This window comes from Pan paniscus, chromosome 3 (assembly GCF_029289425.2).
Source record: "Pan paniscus chromosome 3, NHGRI_mPanPan1-v2.0_pri, whole genome shotgun sequence".
In the NCBI taxonomy this organism is placed as follows: Eukaryota; Metazoa; Chordata; class Mammalia; order Primates; family Hominidae; genus Pan; species Pan paniscus.
In genome coordinates, this window is record NC_073252.2 from 87884151 (window position 1) to 87897081 (window position 12931).

General features: G+C 32.8%; 1 protein-coding gene across 1 annotated transcript in view; it reads left to right on the plus strand.

Moving 5' to 3' along the window:
• Positions 1-4520: 4520 nt before the first annotated feature.
• Positions 4521-12931, plus strand: part of MMRN1 (multimerin 1) — an 81110-nt gene continuing 72699 nt past the window's right edge. The window contains exon 1 of the mRNA XM_003829896.7: positions 4521-4644. The gene's annotated coding sequence lies outside the window, so the exon portion shown is untranslated. The remainder of the gene's footprint in view (positions 4645-12931) is intronic.

The following is a 12931-nucleotide window of genomic DNA, read 5'->3' on the forward strand; positions in this document are numbered from 1 at the left end:
TCATATATGTATTGAGTTTGGCTTTCCTTTATTAAACACTCTTCAATAGCAAATCACCTGATGTAAGGAGGGTAGAAAATGATTTGGTGCTGATCACGCCATTCATCAAATCCCAGAAAAATATGATTTTGTGTCATTTTCCAATGCACATTTCCAAACCCAAACTGAACAGAAGAGACTCAACTTTAATTAACCATCCTATCCTTCTATTCCAACAATCATATGCTTACTGATGGTGAATTTATCTGTCTCATTCAAATTTGAGAGAGAGATTTTTGGAAGATGATACTTGAAAATTCTGAGATATTCAAGTCACCATATAGTTTTCATAATAAAGGCAGATACCTGACTGGCGTTGGATTATAAAATTAATTTCCAGCATCTAGAATTGTTTTTTCACCTTTGCAGCATATGTACATATATACATATATATGCAATATTTTACATATAAATGTAAAATACTGATTTTTTTCACTCTCATGGATAAATGTTAACTATAAGGTTTTTAAATTTTTTTTATGTTTTATATCTTTTTCTTGCCAGTAGTTCAGTATGGCAAAAGTATCCTTGAATTCTTTTTCATAAAGGTGTTCTATGGATTTTTTTCATAAATAAAACCTTTACTTTCAACTCATTTTTGTCTTAAATACAAAAATAAGTCATTATATCCACTCAAACATATATCCCAAATAGATGCTTTAATTCTCTCTCCTAAGCTAGAGCCTTTGCTTGGTAATATACAGAGACAGAGAGAAAATAGACATTACTGATAATGTTTTTATCTAACATTTATTAAATATTTTCTACATGGAAAGTCTTTTGCTAAATTCTGTGTTATTTTATTTACATTTTGTAATAATTCCGTGAAGCAGGTATTACTGGCAGATGAGGCAAATGAAGATTGTAAAGTTAGATGAACTTGGTTATCAGATACTTTGCCAGTACTGCTACAGACAAAGAGACAGACCACACCTCCATCTACCAAAAAAACTCAGTGTCCTAAACCAAAGTTTCATAATGTTCAATTCCAAGTTCAAATATATTAGTACGTCTGTCTATACACCAGCAGAATTATAGAGTGTCTTAGAGTGTGACACTGGGAGTTGCATGTACAGTAATTCACATCATCTATCACAGCAGATAGCTAGCAATATCTGTCACCAGTGCTATAGGAGACAAAGAAGAAAATCAAAACATATGCACTGGACTCATGGAGGACCTTACATTCCAGTTACATTCCAAATCACTCGAATACAAGGTAGAATGAAGTGCTTATAGCACAATACAAATGAAGAGCTATGGGAGTTCAAGGTTACTTTTCACCACTCACTTAAATATTTATTAAGCACCTACAGTATGTAAGATATCATACCAGGCAGTATGATCAAACAAATGAACCTGATAGATATGTTCCTTTGCCACTATGGAATTTAGTGATTCAAGTGGGGAGAATGATTGAAAACAAGTAATAAGTAAAGGAACAACTAATTGTGATATGTGGTAGGAAGGAAATGAGCAGTAAATGAACGACTAATTGTGAAATATATTGTTTTCAAGGAGATACTTACAGAGAAGAGGGAGTTATATAAGCTGAGAATTAACCATGAGAAGGAAGCAGCCATGGGGAGAAGGGAAGATAGATTTCTAGGCAGGGAGCAGAAAATGTTCAATTACTAAAAGGCAAGTTTGAGAACTGAAGAATGCCAGTGTGGCTGGGACCTAGTAGGCAAAGGAAATGGTGGGTGTGAAGATGCAATTGTAGTGGTAAGAAGACCACTTCGTGCCTGAGAATCTGAGCAATGTTTTAGACACAACGGGAAGATAAAAGTTTAACAAATACAGGAGCATACATACTCTGATTAACATTTTCCATAAACTACCCCTGGCTGCAGAAGAAAAAGTAATACTGAGAGATGTAAAAGGCTTCAGAAAAAAAGCCGGGTATGGTGACTCACACGTGTAATCCTAGCACTTTGGGAGGCCAAGGTGGGCGGATCACCTGAAATCAGGAGTTCAAGACCAGCTTGGCCAACATGGTGAAACTCCGTCTCTATTAAAAATAAAAAAAAATTAGCTGTGGGTGGTGTAGGGCGCCTCTAGTCCCAGCTACTCGGGAGGCTGAGGCAGGAGAATTGCTTGAACCCTGGAGGCGGAGGCTGCAGTGAGCCTAGATCGAGCCATTGCACTCCAGCCTGGGTGACAAGCGGGAAACTCCATCTCACACACAAAAAAGGGCTTCAGAATATGTGGCATTACTTAGTTTTTGAGAACTGTTTTTAGCATTTGTTCAACAATTATTTATAAAACATAGAAATGTGCCACTTTCTAGAAATACAGTGATGGGATAAAAGACAACATTTCTTGCCTTCTGACGCTTACTTTTCCAAGCAGAGATTCTCTCTCTTTCTCTATACGTGCGTGCGTGCACACGCATGCACACATACACACACTCACACACACTCATTTGTAAAGATGAATGAATGAAAAGAAACCTCTGAAAACTTCCATAGCTCTTTATTATTTTTTGTTCTTTGTTCTTTAAAATGCTTATTTCTTCCTATATTTTATTGGTGTTATTTAGTATGTGTGCACATATATATATATTTATGTGCATTCACACTACACATACACTAAATTTTGTATGTATTCTATATGCTATATGTGTATATTATGTATATATGTTTATATATTATATATGCTAAATATATAATTCTACATAGATATTATATTACATATAATATATTGTGTATTAAATTATGCATTGTTTTCATATTTTTTGTAATATTTGAGTAAAGATACGAATTTTACTCTAATAATTAGCACATGGTGAGCTCAATTTTGTCATGCCTGATACTGTGCCTCATGGCCACACAGTGCTCTCTGTTGAATTCTCAGACATGCGTTTTATGTTGCTGTGAAATCACAGCAACATTAATAAAAATATAAAATGTATTAATAAAATATATTAAAATATGAACATAATTTCACATTTTATTTTGCTGGATAATTATTGTTATAAATATCTGCCTTTCTAAATTATGTGAAAATATATCCACCTAAGCATAATTTATTTTAAAAGGTAATGTTTAATCAAACATTAGTGTCAAAGCAAAAATATTTTGACTTATAACTCATTATTAATTTAGTCTACTTGTGATGGGATAATTTATTTATAAAGCAATTAAGAAGTTATGTACCCTGACTCTAAATAGGATAGGATAGGGCCACGTAGAGAAGAGCTGAACTCAATGCTGTTCATGAATTTGGTAAGTCATGTTTGCATGGAATTCTATGATAGAATTTGTATTATTTTATGAGAGAGATTTATGATAGTATGTTATGGTTCTACTCATTTTATAAAAGCAAAACAACTAGTGGAATGCCTGCTTCACTTTAAAAAAGAACACCATGTTCTAGTTTTTCTTTCCTCTGTATAGACTCTGTCTTGTCTCTCAAAAGTATAATATTTTAAAACTCGCTGAAATTTAGATACAATGGCACTTCGGCCTTTCAAAAGGGTTCAAGCAGAGGGATCTGAATGTGCAAAGTCTGGAGACTTTTTCAGCAGTGAACAGCCTGAGACTGTTTGTCAACAATGAACAATGTGCTTAGTCGGGAGTCTTAGCTGATCAGTGAAAAATCCATAAGAGAGCAAAATACATATGGGGAAGAACTCAAACTTATGTCACAGCTTCCACCACTTTGAGCTACAAAAGCAAATAGGAAGTCACTTCAATTCAAGACACTTATCAATCACCTGTCATGTGCAAGATTGGACCTTTGGTATTAAAAAGATGAACAAAAGCACAAGTCCCTCCTCACCACCAATTCGGAGAGGAAGGTCTGGTTACTCAACAGAAGAAATAGGACAAATGTTGCAACAGAGAAGGACTCTAAGTACAAGAGATTCAGCTCACTAGAGCTGACTGAAGTTTTCTTATGAAATAAAATGTGGTAACTCATTTTCCATCCACTTAAAGAAGCTGTATAAGAAATTATAAAATACTTTAGCTAAGTCTTGGAGATTTTATCAATGACTTGTGGGTGACTATGAAATGCTCTCAGGAATGTAATCCAGGGTTGCAATAATCTTGTTAATCAAAAAGCTAGAGCAGGAGATTACCCCAGCTTCCATGATTTTTTTGTTTTGTTTCTAAACTGGGTGGAATTAAACATTTAAATCTTAATGTATAAGATTTATCTATTAGGCCTATTTTCAGTACTGGCTGAAGTATTGTTAATCAAGAAGATATAATACCATCAATATTTTTGAGAAAATTATCTTAGCCGTAACATTATTCTGAACACTTTAATCATGGTGGCAGCTAAACCTTCAGGTTGTATAACACTTTTTAGTAAGAGCTCTAGGATCCTAGCTACACTGAAAGGACGTGAGGCAGGCTGAGGGTCAGTGCCCTCAGACATCTTAGTTTCTAGGTCCCTGGACTTCTGTTGCTAGGCATTCACTGAGAGAATAATGGCAGGGCTATTGTGAGGGTGGTTTTCTCCCCGCCCTCTTCAAACTTGTCTTTCTCTGCTTCTGAGAATAAGTGAATATTTGGAGACAGGCTACAGAGAGGCCAAGAGGTTTCTGCTTCTATTGATGTTAGCATTTGGTTATAACCACGGGCAAAGAATATTAAGGTAAGAGCTACCGATAATTTTTTAAATTAACATTTGCTTATTTTTGTAAGATAGAACTTTGTTAATGTTTCTTCAAATAAGATTACAGGTCTATTTCAAGTATTAGTAGTTTAGCTCTTTGTGTAACATACACTGTCTTTAAAAAAAAGCATAATTTTCCTTTATAATGGGCACTTAGAATGCAGTAAGAATGTGTAGAGAAAATGTTCTGGCAGAATTCAACAAGACATGTGAAAATAGCCTGAAGAAAAGCATTTATGTTGAAAACTGTTATCATGTTATTGTTTATGGCATTTTGATTGACAGACTGAATCCACTACTAAATCAACAAACTTTGTACTGTGGAACTGTTAATCTTTTGGACATGGTATGATGCTAGTTTTAATTTTACAGATATTCTGACTGCTCTGGGTATAGAAACCCTGGGGGAGGACAATTGGTGCACTTACAAATATAGCTGCCTGCTTTTCTTTTGAAGCCAAACTCTGGTTTAGCTGTTTACATGTTTTCTAATGTAGCAGAAATTGACTTCTTTGTGTCAACACAATTTCTAAGGATCTAAATTAAAACATGAAATCAGTTAAGTTGGGGGAGAAGGTTGAGTTTAAGCCCTAAAGCAAAAGGATTTGGGTTTAAATGGCAGTTCTGTCCCCTCTCAGCTGCCATATCTTGGGCAGTTACTTGACTGCTTGTTAAAATGGGGATTCTGAGTCACTATGTCACAAGAGTTTTAGAGAAATTAAAAAAAGATATTATAGCTTATATGCCACTTAATAGAGTGCTTAGCACAAAATCAGTGCACAAAGAGTTAACCATTACCTACTATAATTACCTAAAGAAGGAAATCAGTATTAATCTGCCCTTCTATTGGCATCAGAAAATTCAGAAAATCTGTAAGTTGTCCAACAAGAATTTACAGAAAAGGTGAGTCACATAGAAGGCTCTGTGGTGCTTAGAGTAAGAATAACTTTGCCTTGAAGATCAAAGAAATTCAAGGATAGGTGAGTCCAGTCCCTTCTCATGATGAGAGGAGAGAAAACATAATGGACATTTAAGAATTGATAAATTATAGCCTTGGTTTCTTATATAACATCTCTCCTTTTTACCAATATCTCGCTTTACATTGTATGGAACAGTCCTAGGCAGTGACCCATGTAATCATGGGAAGAAGAATACAGAGGAGATAACTGAGGCTTGGCAAGATCAAGAAATGTGTCTAAGACCACATCAGCAATCCCTGACAGCAGGGATGTTAAAAAACAGTCTCAGGCTTGATCCTCATATTTCTTTCTACACTGCACTGCATGTAATTCTAAAAGAAATGTTAAAGGGTTGGGAGGGAAGAAGTCCATAAAAATGTGAGAAAAACTATGTGCTTTCATAAAGTCGATAAATGTAATAACTATTGGGATTTAGGAGCAGAAGCACTGATAAATTAAGGGTAAGGCATTTGTTGGCTCCTTTAATGCAAATCTGCAGAATTGCTTTGCCTGTATTCACTGGAACTTTTTCAGTGACTGATTTCTTTAATTTAACCAATGATAACACAGTTTGCATACAGTAAGCTAAGCAACAAATTAACTGCCAGTGGAGGCAACTTCTTAATTTTATTGGGGCATATGCTAGCATCTAGTTAAGTTTAAATTCCAATCTGGCACATACTTACTTCAAAACTCAAACTACATTTGTAAATTTTAAGCAAATACATTTGTAACACATTTCTTCAATGTAGGACCTGCTTATTTTGAGGTGTTAAAGGACTCCAACAGAATGTGGCCGTTTTCTAGTCATGACATACAAAATCTCCACAAGTTGAGAATGAATGTTGTATGTACTTGTTTTGTTAAAAATTATTTCTTCTAACTGTAAAAGCAGATGTTCTCATTTTGTATGAATTCTAATGTGTGTATAAAAGAATTATATGCCTTTTCATTTTCTTGTAAATGAAGGATGATAGAATATTATTGATATTAATTAAAGAATATTATTTAATATTCATTAAAGCCGTTTTGTGTTTGTCAAAGGTGCCCATGGTGAATGGAAGAAGTCTTTTCTAGTCAGTACTGTTACTACAACTCTGGTATTGATTCATCTAGTATTGATTCATATTTTTGCCCAATTAAGTGCTGTACACCTGCTTCAATTCATTAATATATTGTTGCAAGTTGTGTACTGAATTCGCTTTGGTTGCACTACCTTTAAACTTATAGTTAGCCTTTCAGAGCTAAACAGTAATGAGTCTAGTATAATAACTTATGCATTAACTATTATTGAAAATATTTCAGATGAATGTAAAGTGCTTTCTGGGCTATTTTGTATTTTCACTTTGATCATAACACTTGTTTCCAATATCTATACCTTAAATTTATTACTAATGAAAGTTTGTCAGCAGCGGGGGTCTCTCTAAATTTAAGCTAAATAACCCTCTCAGAAAGATTACGTTAGTATTTTGGTGATGTTGATGTATCACAATCACATTCACTAGAATGACCATACGTCTTTAATTTAATTACTATGATATGGAGTGGGGGATATTGTTGTCTCTTAATTTTACTACCTTAAGTGGGTTTTGTCATGTAAAAAAGAGAATTTGGATTGCTATTCGACTACTTCCTATGAGTTTTTATTGTTGTTGTCTCTATAAATCCATGTTCCTAATATTGAAACATTTCTATCAATATTATTTTGTATAACAGTATATATATAAATATATATAATCTTAAGAACAATACTTAACATATTTTCTTTCTTTAATAAAATTAGAAAAAATCTTCTCAGTTTTAAATTTATGTGCATTTAGGTGATTTTAAGAGGACATGAATGAAGACAGAGTAAGGTATAGAAAGACTACTGATCTAGTTTTAGAAAACTTAAATTTTAGTCGAACACTTTTAACAGTGAAGTTTTCTTAATGCTCTTCTGCATTTTTTCCCTCCATTTAATGTCCTAGTCAAATTACGTCTTTGCTAAATGTCAGTTCAATTTAAGTTGACTCTCTGTGCTGTAGATAATTGCTGCTGTCCAGAAGAATATATATGTGTTGTATTCAGTAAGCAAAACTTAAATTTTAGTCGAACACTTTTAACAGTGAAGTTTTCTTAATGCTCTTCTGCATTTTTTCCCTCCATTTAATGTCCTAGTCATATTACGTCTTTGCTAAATGTCAGTTCAATTTAAGTTGACTCTCTGTGCTGTAGATAATTGCTGCTGTCCAGAAGAATATATATGTGTTGTATTCAGTAAGCAAAAGATTGAATACTTGATTTAAGAAAGATGAATACAATGATAGGAAGAGGCAAACATTCTTTATTACATTTTCATTAAATTTTTTTCTTTCACTTTAAAAACTTAATGTGTAATATATACACAATAAAATGCACAGCTGTTAGGTGTTCTGTTTCATGAGTTTTGACAATTGCATCTACTCAGAATCTACAACCGAAAGCAAGATGTAAAATATTTTCATCATCCCAGAAATACTTTCCATGTCCCTATCCAATCAATCTTTCCTCCTCTCCTCCCCAGAAGAAACTTCCTTCTGATTTCTATCATTGTAAATTAGTATTTCTTGCTCTTGAACTTCATATAAATATAACTATAACATAAGCATTATTCTTCATCTCAAATCTCTCAGTAATCATATTGATTTTTGACATTCATACATGTAATTGCATGTATCAGTGTTCATTCCTTTTCATTGCAGAATATTATTTCATTGTATGAGTGTAATATTCCATTCCTTGTTTATATCTTCTTCTCTTGATATTCTCTTATATTTGGGCTGTTACGAATATTCTTGAACAAGTCTTTTTGTGGACACATTTTTTATTTTCCTTGTGTAAGTATCTCAGGCAAAATTCTTGAATCATGGATGACATGAATTTTCAACTTTATAATTGCTGCACAATTCTCCAAAGTGGTGGTACCATTTTATTCTACCTGAAATGTATGAGTTCTGATTGCTTCACTCCACTCCCATCCAACATTTGGTGCTATGAGGCTTTGTAAATTTTAGGTCTCTTAATGGGTGTGAAATGGTATCTCAGTATAGTTTTAGTTGCTTTGTTTTGCTCTGATCACTAAAGATGCTGGGACATCTTTTCACATGTCTGTTAGCCAGTTGTGTATCTTCCTTTGTGATGTGTCTGTTCAGGGCTTTTGACAATTTATTAATTGGATTGCTTGTCTTTTCATTATTAATTTATAAGAATTCATTTTATAGTTTGGATGGAGTAATTTGTTCAAATATCTAAATTTCTATTATTTTCCTCCAAGATGTGGCTTGCCAATTTGTTTTCAACTATGTCCTTTGATAAACTAAAGTTTTAAATTTGGAGGAGATGCAGTGTTTCAACTATTTTTAAAAGGTTCATGTTTTCTGTATCTATCAAATAAATCTTTCTCTATACCAAGACCATGAAGACATTTCCTTATACTTGCATCTACAAGGTGTATGGTTTTAATGTTTATATTTAAATCTATGAAACATCTCAAATTAATTTTTGGATTTGGAGTGGGTTCAAGGTAAAGGTTCATTTTTTTAAATTCACATATTTGTTCCAGTATCATTATTTAATAAGATATTTTACCATTGAATGGACTTGGTACCTTTGTCCAAAATTGGTATAGATTGATTTTTGGACTGTTTTGTCCCGGTGCTCTATTTTTCTATTTTTACACCAATATTATAGTATTTTTCCTTATTGTAGATTACGTCTTGACATCATGTAGTATTAACTATCCAATTTTTTTGGAAAATTGTTTGAGTTTTTAGATCCAATGTGTTTCTTTATTAATTTTAGCATTGCTTAGAAATTTAATCAACAAAAATCTGCTAAGATTAATTAATATTGTATTGAAGGTATAAATAAACTTGAGGAGGATGGGCTTTTCAAAATATCAAGTTTTCCAGTCCTTGAACTTGGCATATTCACTTATTCGGGTGTTTCAAAAAATTTTTGGCAATATCTTGTTGTTTACACTGCAAAAATCTTGCAAAATTTTGTTTATTCCAAGATTTTGATGGGTTTTTGATGCCATTATAAATGGAACTTTAATGAATTGCTGTTCCCATTGCTTGTGGCTAGCATATGAACTACGATTAATACATGAATATTAATCCTTTATCGTGTGAACTTGCCTAAATTCACTAATCATGAATTATTTTTCTTTTTCTTTTCTTTCCTTTTTATAGAGACAGGGTCTTGATATGTTGCCAAAGCTGACATTCCTCGGCTATTCACAGGTGCAATCAGAGCACAGTGCAGCCTAGAACTCCTGGGCTCAAGTGATCCTCCAGCCTCAGCCTCCCAAGTAGCTGGGACTACAGGAGTGTGCCACCACACCCCGCTTTAAAAACTCTGAGAATTACGTAGAATTTTTATGTACACAGACAAGTCATTTATATATAATACAGCACTTTACATTTTCCTTTCCAGTCATCCTGCTAATTTCTTTTATTCCTTATTGCATCAGCTAGGATTTTCAATGCAATAGTGAACATAAGTTGTGAGAGCAAATATTTTTGTTTTTTCTTTTTATATTGGGGAAAAAGCATTCAAAGTTTCATAATTAATAAAGATGTTAGCTATAGACTCTTTGTAGCTGCCTTCTATTACTAGTATGCAGATAGATTTCAATATAAACTAGTGTTTAGTTTTGTCAAATGTTTTTACGGTATCTACTTAGATGTATATACATACATTTCCTTCCCTCCCTCCCTCCCTCCCTCCCTTCCTTCCTTCCTTCTTTTTTCCTTTCTCTCTTTCTCTTTTCTGTCTCTGTCTCTACTTTCTCTCTTTCTTTCATTCATTCTAATATGGTGAATAACATTGCCTGACTTCTGAGTGTAAATCAACCTTAACTTCTTTGAATTACCCCTGTGGGATCATGTTATATTAGCTTTTCACATAATGCTATCATTTTGTTTAATACTTTTCCTTTTATGTCAATGAAAGATACTGGTCTGAAGTTTTGTTTTTCTTGAAATTTTTTTTGTAATATTTGGTATTAGGTTAGGTTTTTATGGACTTATAAATGAGATTAGGATGTGGTATCTCCTTTTCTGTTTTTGAAAAGAATTTCTGAAGATTTGTATTGTTTCTTCTTCAAATGTTTACTAGAATTTACTAGCGAAGCCATTTTGACCTGGAGCTTTACTTGTGGGAAAGTTTTTATTATGAATGGAGATTTTTAGTTTTCTAAATGTCTCTTTCTACCAGTTTTAGTTTTTAAAGGAATATTTTCATTTCATTTAAGTTGCCAGATATATTGGCATAAATTGTTCATAATGGGTCCTTACTATTCTTGCAATGTGTGTAGGCTCTTCATAATATCTCTACTTTTATTTTCTAACATTTACAATCTCTTCTCCCTTGTTTTTCTTGATTAGTCTTGCTAAAGGTCAATTAATCATATTAATTTTTACAAAAAATCAACTCCAAAAATTATTTTTCTCTCTTCTTTGCCCATTTTCTGTTTCATTAATTTCTGCTATTATTTCCACTACTTCTTCCTTCTACTAACTTAGGGAAAATTTTGATCTTTTTTACCTATTACTTAAAATGGAAGCATACCTCAATAATTTCATCCCTTTCTTCTTCTTTTTTTATTTTTTATTAGCAACTATGTCTGGCTAATTTTTTATTTTTATTTTTATTTTTTTGTATTTTAGTAGAGACACGGTTTTGCCACATTTCCCACGCTGATCTCAAACTCCTGAGCTCAGACAATCGGCCTGCCTCAGCCTCCCAAAGTGCTAAGATTACAGGCGTGAACCACTGTGCCTGGCTCCTTTCTTCTATTGTAAGATAGGTATTTCAAGTGAAAAAATTTCACAAAATTTGATATGTTTTGATTATCATTCAGTTACACATATTTAAGACTTCCCTGTTATTGCTGCTTTGACTAAGGATTATTTAGAAGTATATTGTTTCATTTAAAATATTTAGGGATTTTTAACACTTACTTTTATTTATTGTAACTTAACAGTTTTGTGTTTATACAATATTCTCTTTACGATTTTTATGCTTTGTAACTTACTGAGAAATAGTTCATGACCCAAAACATATTCTGTATCAATGATGGTTCCATGTACATTTAAAAAGTATGGGTTCTGTAGTTGTTGGATGTTCTATGAATATCAATTAGGTCCAATTGGTTAATAATTTTGTTCGAATCTTCTATATCATTGCTGATTATGTGAATATTTGTCTACTAAAGGAAGGATGTTAATATCTCTGACTATGATAATAGATTTATCCATTTCTCCCTTTAATTCTGTCCATTTTGGCTTCATGATTTTTTTTATTTTTTTATTTTTATGGCTACATAATGGTTGTACATACTTATGGGGTACATGTGATATTTTGATACAAGCATACAATGTTTAATTATCAAATCAAGGTAATTAGGATATTGATCACCTGAAATGTTTATCATTTTTTTGTGTTATGAACATTTCATATCCACTTCTCTAGTTATTTTGAAATATACAATAAACTATTGTGAACTATAGTCACCCTATTGTGCTACTGAACCTTATATCTTATTTCTGCCATCTAACTGTATTTTGTATCCAATAACAAACCTTTCTTTATCCCCTGCTCATCACTATCCTTCCCAGCCTGTGATAACCAAAATTCTACTCTCTACCTCCATGAGAGCAAATATTTTAGCTTCCACAAATTAAAGAAAACATGTGTATGTTTTTGGAGCCTTTGTCAAAAATTACTGATGAAAGCAATTGAAGGCAACACAAAAATGGGAAGATATCTCATGTTCATGGATTCAAAGGATCAATATTGTTAAAATGTCCACACTACCCAAAGCAATCTACAGATTTAATGCAATCCCTATCAAAATACCAATGACATTCTTCCAGAAATAGAAAAAAATCCTAAAATTTAAATGAAACCACCAAAAATACAGAATAGACAAAACAATTCTAAGCAAAAAGAACAAAGTTGGAGGAATCATATTACCTGACTTCAAATTATACTACAGAGCTGTAGTAACCAAAATAGGATGGTGCTGGCATGAAAACAGACCCATAGACTGATGGAACAGAATAGAGAACCCAGAAATAAATCTACACATTTACAGTGAGTTTGGCTTCACATATTTTGAAACACTACTAGGTGCATTTATATTCAGTGTTATGTGTTCTTAACTGAGTCTCCTTTCATCCTTTCTTGCCCTTTTTATATGAAGTGAGTACTTTCTAAATATTCCATTGTAATCCTACGTTGATTTTTAAACTACATTTTTGTTCTAACAATTATAATAT